The sequence below is a fragment of the Camelus dromedarius genome, chromosome 12 (assembly GCF_036321535.1).
Source record: "Camelus dromedarius isolate mCamDro1 chromosome 12, mCamDro1.pat, whole genome shotgun sequence".
Classification (NCBI taxonomy): Eukaryota; Metazoa; Chordata; class Mammalia; order Artiodactyla; family Camelidae; genus Camelus; species Camelus dromedarius.
Window position 1 is genome coordinate 27,679,788 of NC_087447.1, and position 9,259 is coordinate 27,689,046.

Genomic DNA, 9,259 nt, shown 5'->3' on the forward strand with positions numbered 1-9,259 from the left:
AGGCCAGTGAGTTACTGAGTGAAGCCTCCATAAAAACCCAAAAGGATGGGGTTCGGAGAGCTTCCAGGTTGGTGGACGTGTGGAGACCTGGGGAGAATGGCATGCTCCAAGATTGTATAGGACCTCTGTGCCCCGTTCCACATGTCATGCCCTACGCATCTCTTCTACCTGGCTGTCCCTGAATTATATCCTCTTATAATAAACTGGTGGTCTAGTAAGTAAAATGTTTCTCTGAGTTCTGTGAACCACTCTAGCAAATTAATTGAACCCCAAAAGGGGGTCATGGGAACCTCTGATTTATAGCCAGTTGGTCAGAAGTACAGGTCAAGAGCCTGGACTTGTGACCGGTGTCAGAAGTGTGTGGGTGGGGGCAGCCTTGTAAGACTGAGGCCTTAACCTGTGGAATCTGATGTCGTCTTCAGATAGTGTCAGAATTGAGTTGAATTCTGGGTAGCCTGCTGGTTTCCAAGGCATGGGGAAACCACTGCTCCCACCCTACCCCCCCAAGACCAGCACACACATTGGAACTGAGTATAGGGACCCAAAAAACATGATAAAGGACATTTACCAAAACCTACAACTCGTCTCATACTCAGTGTTGAAAGACTGAAAGTTTTCCCCCTAAAATCTGTGAACAAAAAATACTGCAAACCGTATCAGTAAACAAAGAATGCTGAAGCCATCAAGTCATCAGCGGCTGCCACCACCCCCCAGTGAGGACAGGCCTGCCGCCCAGCCTCTGCAACCACTCACAAAGGTGCACCCTGAGGGTACTCAGAATAAGAAAGGACAGGATACTGGCCCTAGATATCTAGGTGCTTGTCAAAGGAATGAATTCAATCAGCCCAAATGTTTGCTTCCTCCCATACATAGAAAAGCACTAAATTCTTTAACTTGAGATGCCTGGTTTTCTTTAGATAAGAAGCAATCTTTTCTTGTTCCAACTACCTGGTCTTTGTTGTAAAGCTCCTATCTATCCTAGCTCCTCCCCTACCTCTTCGGAGCAGTCCCTCAGAGCCATCTGAGAGGCTGTACTCCCGGCTCGAGTCCTCCCGCCAAATAAAACATAACTCTCAACTTCTAGGCTGTGTATTTATTTCAGTCAACAGATCACAAACAAGGCAAGGATGCCCACATTTACCACTGCTATTCAACATTGTACTGTAAGTCCCAGCCAGGGTAATTAGGCAAGGGAAAAAAAAATAAGGACATCCAAATTATAAAGGAAGAAGTAATGACACAGGAAAACGGATGTGGGGCATGAGGATGGGAGGGCTGTGTCCCAGGTCTCAGTTGAGCCCCTGGGACATGTCCCGCCAGGTGTGGGTCCTTGGCTTCATGCAGGAAAGAATTCAAGTATGAGCCACAGTCAAGTAAAGGTAGTTTATTTAGAGAGATGCACACTGCATAGAGTGTAAGGCAAGAGAAAGGCAAGGAAAGAGGTGTGGGAGTTGGGTGCTCAGGTTACAGTAAAGCAGGTACACACTCCACAGACAGAGCATGGGCCGTCTCCAAGGAGGAGGGGGCAAGAAACGGCGGTTAGGCGCGGTGTTGCCAGTTTGTATGGGCTCAGTAGTTTCACGTGCATACAGGTAGGACCATTTCCACTGTCCTGGGAAGGGGCTGGAATTCCCAGGAATTGGGCCACCACCCACTCTTTGGCCTTTTGCAGTTAGCCTTGGGGCTGTCATGGCGCCTGCAGGCATGTTATTTATCACGCTGTTACAATGAGCATATAATGAAGCTCAGGGTCTACTAAAAAGTCAAACCTCCCACCAACTTAATCCTCCAGGCCAACTGGGAGGTGAATCTTCCACCATTTTGGGTTAAATTGCTGTCATTCCTTGACTGGCTGTGCCCTGCCCCCTTCCCTCCTGTCTCGGTAAAACCATCTCTATTTAGATAAAATGATCCTACATATAGAAAATACTAAAGAACCCACCCAAAACTACTTGAGCTTATTATTTATTCACCAAATTCATCAAATTTGCAAAGTTAAATATCAGCATGCAAAAATCAGTTGTGTTTCTATACACCAGAAATAAACGACACGAAAAGGAAGGTAAGAACACAATCCCATTTACAGTAGCATCCACATGAATAAAACACCTATGAATACGTTTAACCAAAAAGGTGAAAGACATGTACACTAACAGTCTGGAAAATCACTTCTTAATGTCTTACAAAGTTGAATAAATACCTACCCTATTACTAACGTCAGTATTTATTGAAGATAAGTAAAAATGTATTTCCAAAAAAGACATACAAAGGAATTTCATAAGAACTATACTCATAATAGAAAAAAAGAAGAGATGTTGGCAGGAATGGAAGAGTAAGGGCCTCCGAAAACCTTCTTCACTATAAAAGCAATAAGTTATTCTAGACATCCTTTTTATTGTTAATTTCTAGTAAGTTTATTGTGGTCAGAGAACACACCATCTATGATTTCTAGTCTCTTAAATTTGTTTTATGGGCAAGAATACAGATTATCCTGGTAAACACACACTTGAAAAGAATGTGTATTGTGCTCTTGGTGGTGAAATGTTTTCTAAATGTCAGTGATATCCCTTTAGTTCAGGGGGTTCAGCTCTTCTGTGCCTTGATTTTCTGTTTACTTGTTCTGTCGATTACTGAGTGAGGAGTGGTGGAGTCTCCAAAGAAAACTGTGGATTTCTTTGCTTTTCTGTATAGTTCTATCAGTTTTTGCTTCTTAGGTGCACATATATTTATTTTGTTTTTGTCCTTAGGTGCACATACAGGTAGGATTATCTTATCCTCTTGCTGAATTGATCCTTTATCAACATGTGATATTCCTGTTTATTCCAAGTGATTTTCTTCTGAAATCTACTTTGATATTACTATGGACATTCCTTCTGTGTTAGGAAGAGTTCTAAGATGACCCTGAATGACTCATACCCTCGAGTCATGGCCTCCCCTGGAGTTGACCAGCAAATATGATGGAATTAGGTTATGTTGTATGGAAAAGGTGAGGAGATTTTGCAGATGTAACTAAAGATCCAGTAGCTGATTTTGAGTTAATCAAGGGGGCGATTATCCTGGGTAGGCAGGTGTGGGTGAATCATGTAAACCCTTAACAAAGGATAGCAGCAGCAGCAGATGCTCTGCTACTGGACTTGAAGGAAGTAAGCCGCCATGTTGTCCCGAAGGCCATGTGGCAGGAATGGTGATTCGTTATGGTCTGTAGAATCTAATGCACTAGTTTTCCTTGGTTCTGTGTTTTCATGGTATGTCTTTTTCTAGCTTTTTTGAGGCATACCTCATTTTATTGTGCTTGGTCTTAAGTGTGCTTTACAGATGCTGTGTTTTTCTACCAATTGAAGGTTTGTGGCAATCCTGTGTTGCCAGATAATGATATATTTACCAACATATTTACCCTTCCAGTGATTTTTATTTCTTCCAATAAATAAGAATTTCCACTCGGCCTTTTCTTTATTCTAAGACCTTCCACTTGTCATTATCTGTGTTTGGTCAGCTTCCAAAAAATATCTGTCTTCTTTTTTAATCAAGAAATATCTTTATTTTGCTTTTATTTTTGAAAGTGATTTATTTTTACTGCATATAGAATACTAGGCTGGTAATTTCCTTCTTTCAGTACTTTAGAGATGTTCTTTAAACAGTTTTGGTTACTTTATTTTCTCTTCCTTATAAGATTTTAGTTGTCTTTCTAGCATGGCTTTTAGCTGTAGACCTAGGCGTGGTTTTCTTTGCATTGACCCAGTTTGAGGCAATTGTTCTTCTAAACTCTGAGATCTGGTTGCTGTAAGCCCTGCTCCTGTCTCCAAGGTGACGTTGGCCTGGCACATCCTGACTGGGAAGAGGTAGCCCAGAACATCACGGATAAGACTCAGTAGGAGTCCCTGAGCTTGCAGAAACTACCCTGTGAAGCAGGAATCACAAAGACTTTGAATCATCCCAACAATAAATTATTTGATGTGATCAAGACTGATTAATCCCTCTACCTCATAATGGCGTGTACTAGTGCAGGAGAAGTTTGATTACCTAGTAACTCATGGATTTATGATAGAAAAAGAGGCCCAAGCCAAAATCTGAAAGGCAGTGTCTACCATGGAGTACCATCACCAGCAAGTTTATTGTTCATAGGGACTTAAAGGCGGAAAACCTGCACTTGGATGCTGGTGTGACCATCAAGAGTGCCATCTTTAACTTAAGCAACAAATTCACCTTTAGCAGCAAGCTGGATACTTTGTGAGGCAGCCCCCCTGATGCTGCCTGGAACTCTTCAAGGATCAAAGGTGTGAAGGTCTCCCAGTGCATTCGTGGGGCCTGGGAGTCATCCTGGATACCCTGGTCAGCAGATCCCTGCCTTAGGATGCACAGAAATTCAAGGAGCTGTGGAAACAGTACTGAGAGGATAGTACCATATCCTCTTCTCCATGTCGACAGAGTGTGACCTGCTCAAGGAATTTCTCATTCACAGTCTGAGCAAGAGAAGCCCTTTAAAGCAAATCATGAAAGATTGATGGATGAAAGCTGGTCATGACGATAATGAACTGAAGACTTCCGTGCAGCCACCCCTGACTCCACGGACCCTCAGATGCTGTCGGTGGGTTCCATGTGGGAAGAGATCCATATCTCTGGATGGGCCAGACGTACCACAAAGTGATGGCCACCTATTTGCTCCAGGGCTACAAGGCATCCAAGCTGGAGGGTTACACCACCAGGCTGAGGGCCCAGCCTTCGACGGACCTGACCACTAGCAGCACCCCTTCTCCACCCCACAAGGTACACCGTAGCCCCTCTGCTAACCTCAAGCAGCAAGGTTTCAGCAAGGCTGCCATTCCGCTTCAGTTCCCACTCAGAGCAGCAGTGCAGAGAATCGGCAGCCTGAGGAAGACCAGGGGTGAGAACGGAAGGCCGGCAGCACCACCCGTGCCTGCCAGCCTCCCTCCTGCCTGGGGAGGGAAAAGAATTCCCTCTCCCCTCAGCAAACTTCAGCCTCACCACCAGCATCAACAAAGCAAGAAATCCCTGCTTTTGGAGAGGGAGGCGTCCACCCAGAATGGCAGTCATCCTAACCGTGCCAGGGGGAAGCAGAGCCTCCTTGGCTTCTGTGTCCCCTCCACCTGCACCAAGAATCTAAGACAAGCCTCAGTGCAGCCCCTCCAAGCTTGACGGCTGTACCCTAAGCAGCTCAGCACCGCCCCACAGCGTGTCCCCAGGACCTCGCCCTCTGCTCACAACATCAGCAGCAGTGGTGGTGCCCCAGACTTAACCAAGCCCTCAGGCCCGTCCAAAGGAAACTGTCCATGTTGGGTTGTCGGAGCCAGCCGACAATGAGCAGGTCCAAAAACCTGTGCTACAGGACTGAGAAAAGAAAGAAGACAACAAAAGGTGGGGTTGAGAGGGTCGCACTCTAAGCCCGCAAGACACAGGACCAAGAATGGACCCCGAGTTTATTTCCAGCAGTCAATTTATACAATTTTGACAATTCAAAGCATGCATTCCTTCATGTAGGCATAAGCATTGTAACCTTTACCCTAATCGTAAACCACCATGTACTAAGATTGTTAACTTGTGTGCTGATTATATCTTCTTTAACAATGTCACTGGTATCTTATTTGCATAGGATGTCCTTAAGGCTTAAGATTCCTTGACGCAAACATCTTCAAGGGGTGGCGGGACAGAGATTGTCTTTAACAGATCAACCTCAGAGCCTGACGCCAGCACTCAAGATTTATTATCCTGTTAGTGCCGACCGTCCTCAGGTCATGAGTTGGCTCCCCACATTGGGTGGCTCGACAGTTGTGACCAGCAGAATCTGCCCTGTGGTGGGACCCCAGCCTCTCCCTCTGGCAACAACCAGGACTGGCAGGGGCCATTGGGAACTGCAGTGAATTCTCTTTCAGGTTTATACACAGACATCTCTGTTGCAGGCTTGCCTGAAGCTTTCTGATTGAACCTGAAAGCAATGACTGAGTGGAGACGCTCAAACCTGTTCTGGGCAGTGGAGGCAGTGATAAAGAAAAAGAATTTTGAGAGGCCAGCCTTGTACACCACACTTACTTGGGCTGTGAAGATCACCAGCTTGACGGAGTCTAAGATGCCGATGCAGGAGAAGGAAAGGGACAAGGGATGCAAGCAGCAGTGTGCGAGCCGTACTGGAAGCGCATGCTGCTCTGCATGCAGAGCTCACTGGGCCAAGGGAACCCTGTGCAGTGGAAGACGGAGCTGTGCAAACGGCCCCAGTGATCTTTCAACAGGTTCAGTGAAAGCAGCTATCCAACACCATCCACCGCCCTGAAAAACACTGACTACAAATTAACCAAGGGGCTTAAGCTTTAAAAGGCTACCAGGAGCCTCGTGGGAGACAAGAGCAGAGGCCAGCTGGCCTCAGCTTCCGGATCCACCATGGTCCACACCTGGGAGAAACTACAGAGATGGACCCAGTGTGTTCTCTCCCAGGATGCTTCTCTCCTCGCTGCTCCTCTCCATCTTTCCCTTCATGTTTGTGGGGGGAAAGGAGATGGTTCGGTATAAATAAACACAGTGCAAATGAAAACAGGCTAACTATTCAAAGCTTCCAGTGACAAGGGATTCAGCCACCATCTCTTGCCCTTGGCAAAGACTCCAATGCAGGCACGGGAGTGGGAAAGCTTTATAATGGGAAAGAGAGAGAGAGAGAGAAGGCTTCAGGAGTGCCTGCCTGATTGAAGTTTGTTGGCATGAGGAAGGTAGAACCAGGCTAAGCTGATGCCAGGGTTCTCATGTGATTGTGCCAGAGCACATGTGGCTCTCTGTGGTTGGTCCTGAGTTTGAAGGGGGTGGTGAGGTGAGGGTCAAAAAAACAGAATAACCGTGACAGTGGCAATGGGATAGGAGGTGCCTGTGTGGGGTCAAGGACTGGAGTTTCTGTGTAACTTTTCTCACTGTCAGGGAACCTACCTGGGAGATTATCTTCTTCACTCAACACCTGGGAAGAGAAACAGAATCTGTGGATGGCGATGGGGAAAATGGCATCCTTTTTATGAAAAATATTCTAGTGCTTTTCTCACAGAGAACTCTGTTGGTTAAAAGTAATACACTCTACCCAGCCCCCTGGTTGAAGAGCTAGGTGGTTGGAATTGATTTTTTTTTTTCTATTAACATAACACATAACAGAAAACATGAACCCAGATAATCTAAAGGGAATTTAAATCAAATCCTTTAGCAACCAGGTCAGATTTAAATGTAAGTTAATCTACTGCATTCCTTTGTACTCCTGAAACAAGTCCCAGTTTCCCTCTGAGTAAAAGTCAAGGATTTTATGACGGCCACAAGGCTCTGCAGATGCCGCTGGGTCAGCTTGCTGACCACAGGTCTCACAGCTCTCCCACCTTCTCAGCCTCTTCCAGCTGTGCTGCCTCCGGCTGTTCCTTAACAGACCCCAAATCTTCCCGCCTCACAGCTCTTGCTCTGACTGTCCCCCTTACCGCCCCGTAGATACCTGCTCGGCCAGCTCCTTCAGTCTGGTTCCCATGGCACATTCTCCATAAGCACTGTTTTAACTATTCTACTGGAAAATCCATTTACCCAAGACAATCTCCTCTTTTATAATCTCCCATATCACCTTTTCATACACTATATAATTTAGTTATTCACTTTATTACTTATTTTCCATCTCCCCAACTCCAACCAGTAATAAAAGCACCGCAAGGGCAGAAATCTAAGTTTATTTTATTCACAGACATATCCCAGGGGCTCAGCAGGGTGCCCAGCCAGAGCAGGCATTCAATAAACAGGCGTGGGAATGAACTGAGATTCCAGATCCGGGGTCTTTTCTATGACACCACGACTGCCTACAATAATGAAGATGATAGTAATACGAACCATTATGATACATGCATAATAATCTTAGTTTGCATCGCATCTTCACGTAAATAGTCTAAGTAGGTCATAGAATGAAAAAGAATATGAAAAGGATTATAGATACACACACACACACATATATATATATCAGTGAATCACTATGCTGTACACCAGAAATTAACACAACATTGTAAATCAACTATACTTCAACTAAAAAAAAAGTTTTTAAATAGTCTAAGTAGGTCAGAAATTGGGCGGCTTTGCTCTGCTAGGTGTATTTTTAAAATGCAAGTTATCTAACTGGAACATCAAGTGTTAATGGCGCAGAGGCTGTTATAAACAGCAACAAGCTATAAACTGTGAAGCTACAAAATTAGTAGCAACACTTCTCTGGGAATTTTAGATACATTAGGAACCTGTAATTACTGGCTCCATCTGCCTACTCTGTCTTGAGCTTAATTATGTATTTCAGAAGGAACGTTTCTCATATTTTCATTTTTCATATATATAAATATTTAGCTACATCTCTTATCATTTTCTGCCTCCCTTTCCCTCTGCTTTTGCCATTTACAATCTCCTGGGCTATTTTTACTTCCAAATTGCAATGTCTTTCCCCAGAATCAACATGAGATTAGAGCCAAGAAATTCAGTTCTGCCTGTGTCTCCAGAGCATCTCTGAAGAAGGGTTATCAGGCCCCAAACATGCATTTACAAATGGTGGGGAGGGGGCAAGGGCAGGCCTTGTATCTTTTCCAAATTGAAATATTCAAAATATGAACACGATCTCTAAAATTAATAATGAATAGACTCTTCCTGGGGGGTGGGGGGTGGGGACATAAATGAAATTGGCAAACAATATTTAATAGGAGTCTTTATCTCAAGATTTAGAATGGTCTTTTAATATGTGAATGTGGCTCTCTAAGAGACACTGTTTCCTAGAAATATTTCCTGTTGGGTTATAATTAACATACAATATTATATTCGTTTCAGATGTACAACCTAGCGATTCCATATTTTTATACATTATGAAATGATCATGGCAAGAAGACCAGTACCATCTGCCACCACACAGAGTTGCTACAATATTATTGACTGTATTTCCTGTGTGTACATTACATTCCTGCAACTTACTTATTTCATAGCTGGAAGCTTGTACATCTTAATTCCCTTCACCCATTCCGTCCATCCTCCCACCCCCCTCTTCTCTGAACACTAAAACCGAACTCTTTGGGGGGATGAGACACCTCCCAGCATTCTCCCCAAAAGTATTTTGAAAACTGGTGATCTAGAGAAAATATTTTTCCTTGATGACCTATGTATACGAGAGTATTGGTTGGTGATAGCTGGATCTTCAGTCAATTCAATATTCCTTCCACCTTAATGAAACACTGGTGAGAACTACAAATATAAGATCAAGTGTGGCAAGAAAATA

General features: G+C 44.3%; 1 pseudogene; it reads left to right on the forward strand.

Moving 5' to 3' along the window:
- Positions 1–1,500: 1,500 nt before the first annotated feature.
- LOC105106912 (serine/threonine-protein kinase MARK2-like) lies at positions 1,501–5,154 on the forward strand (annotated as a pseudogene).
- Positions 5,155–9,259: the final 4,105 nt, after the last annotated feature.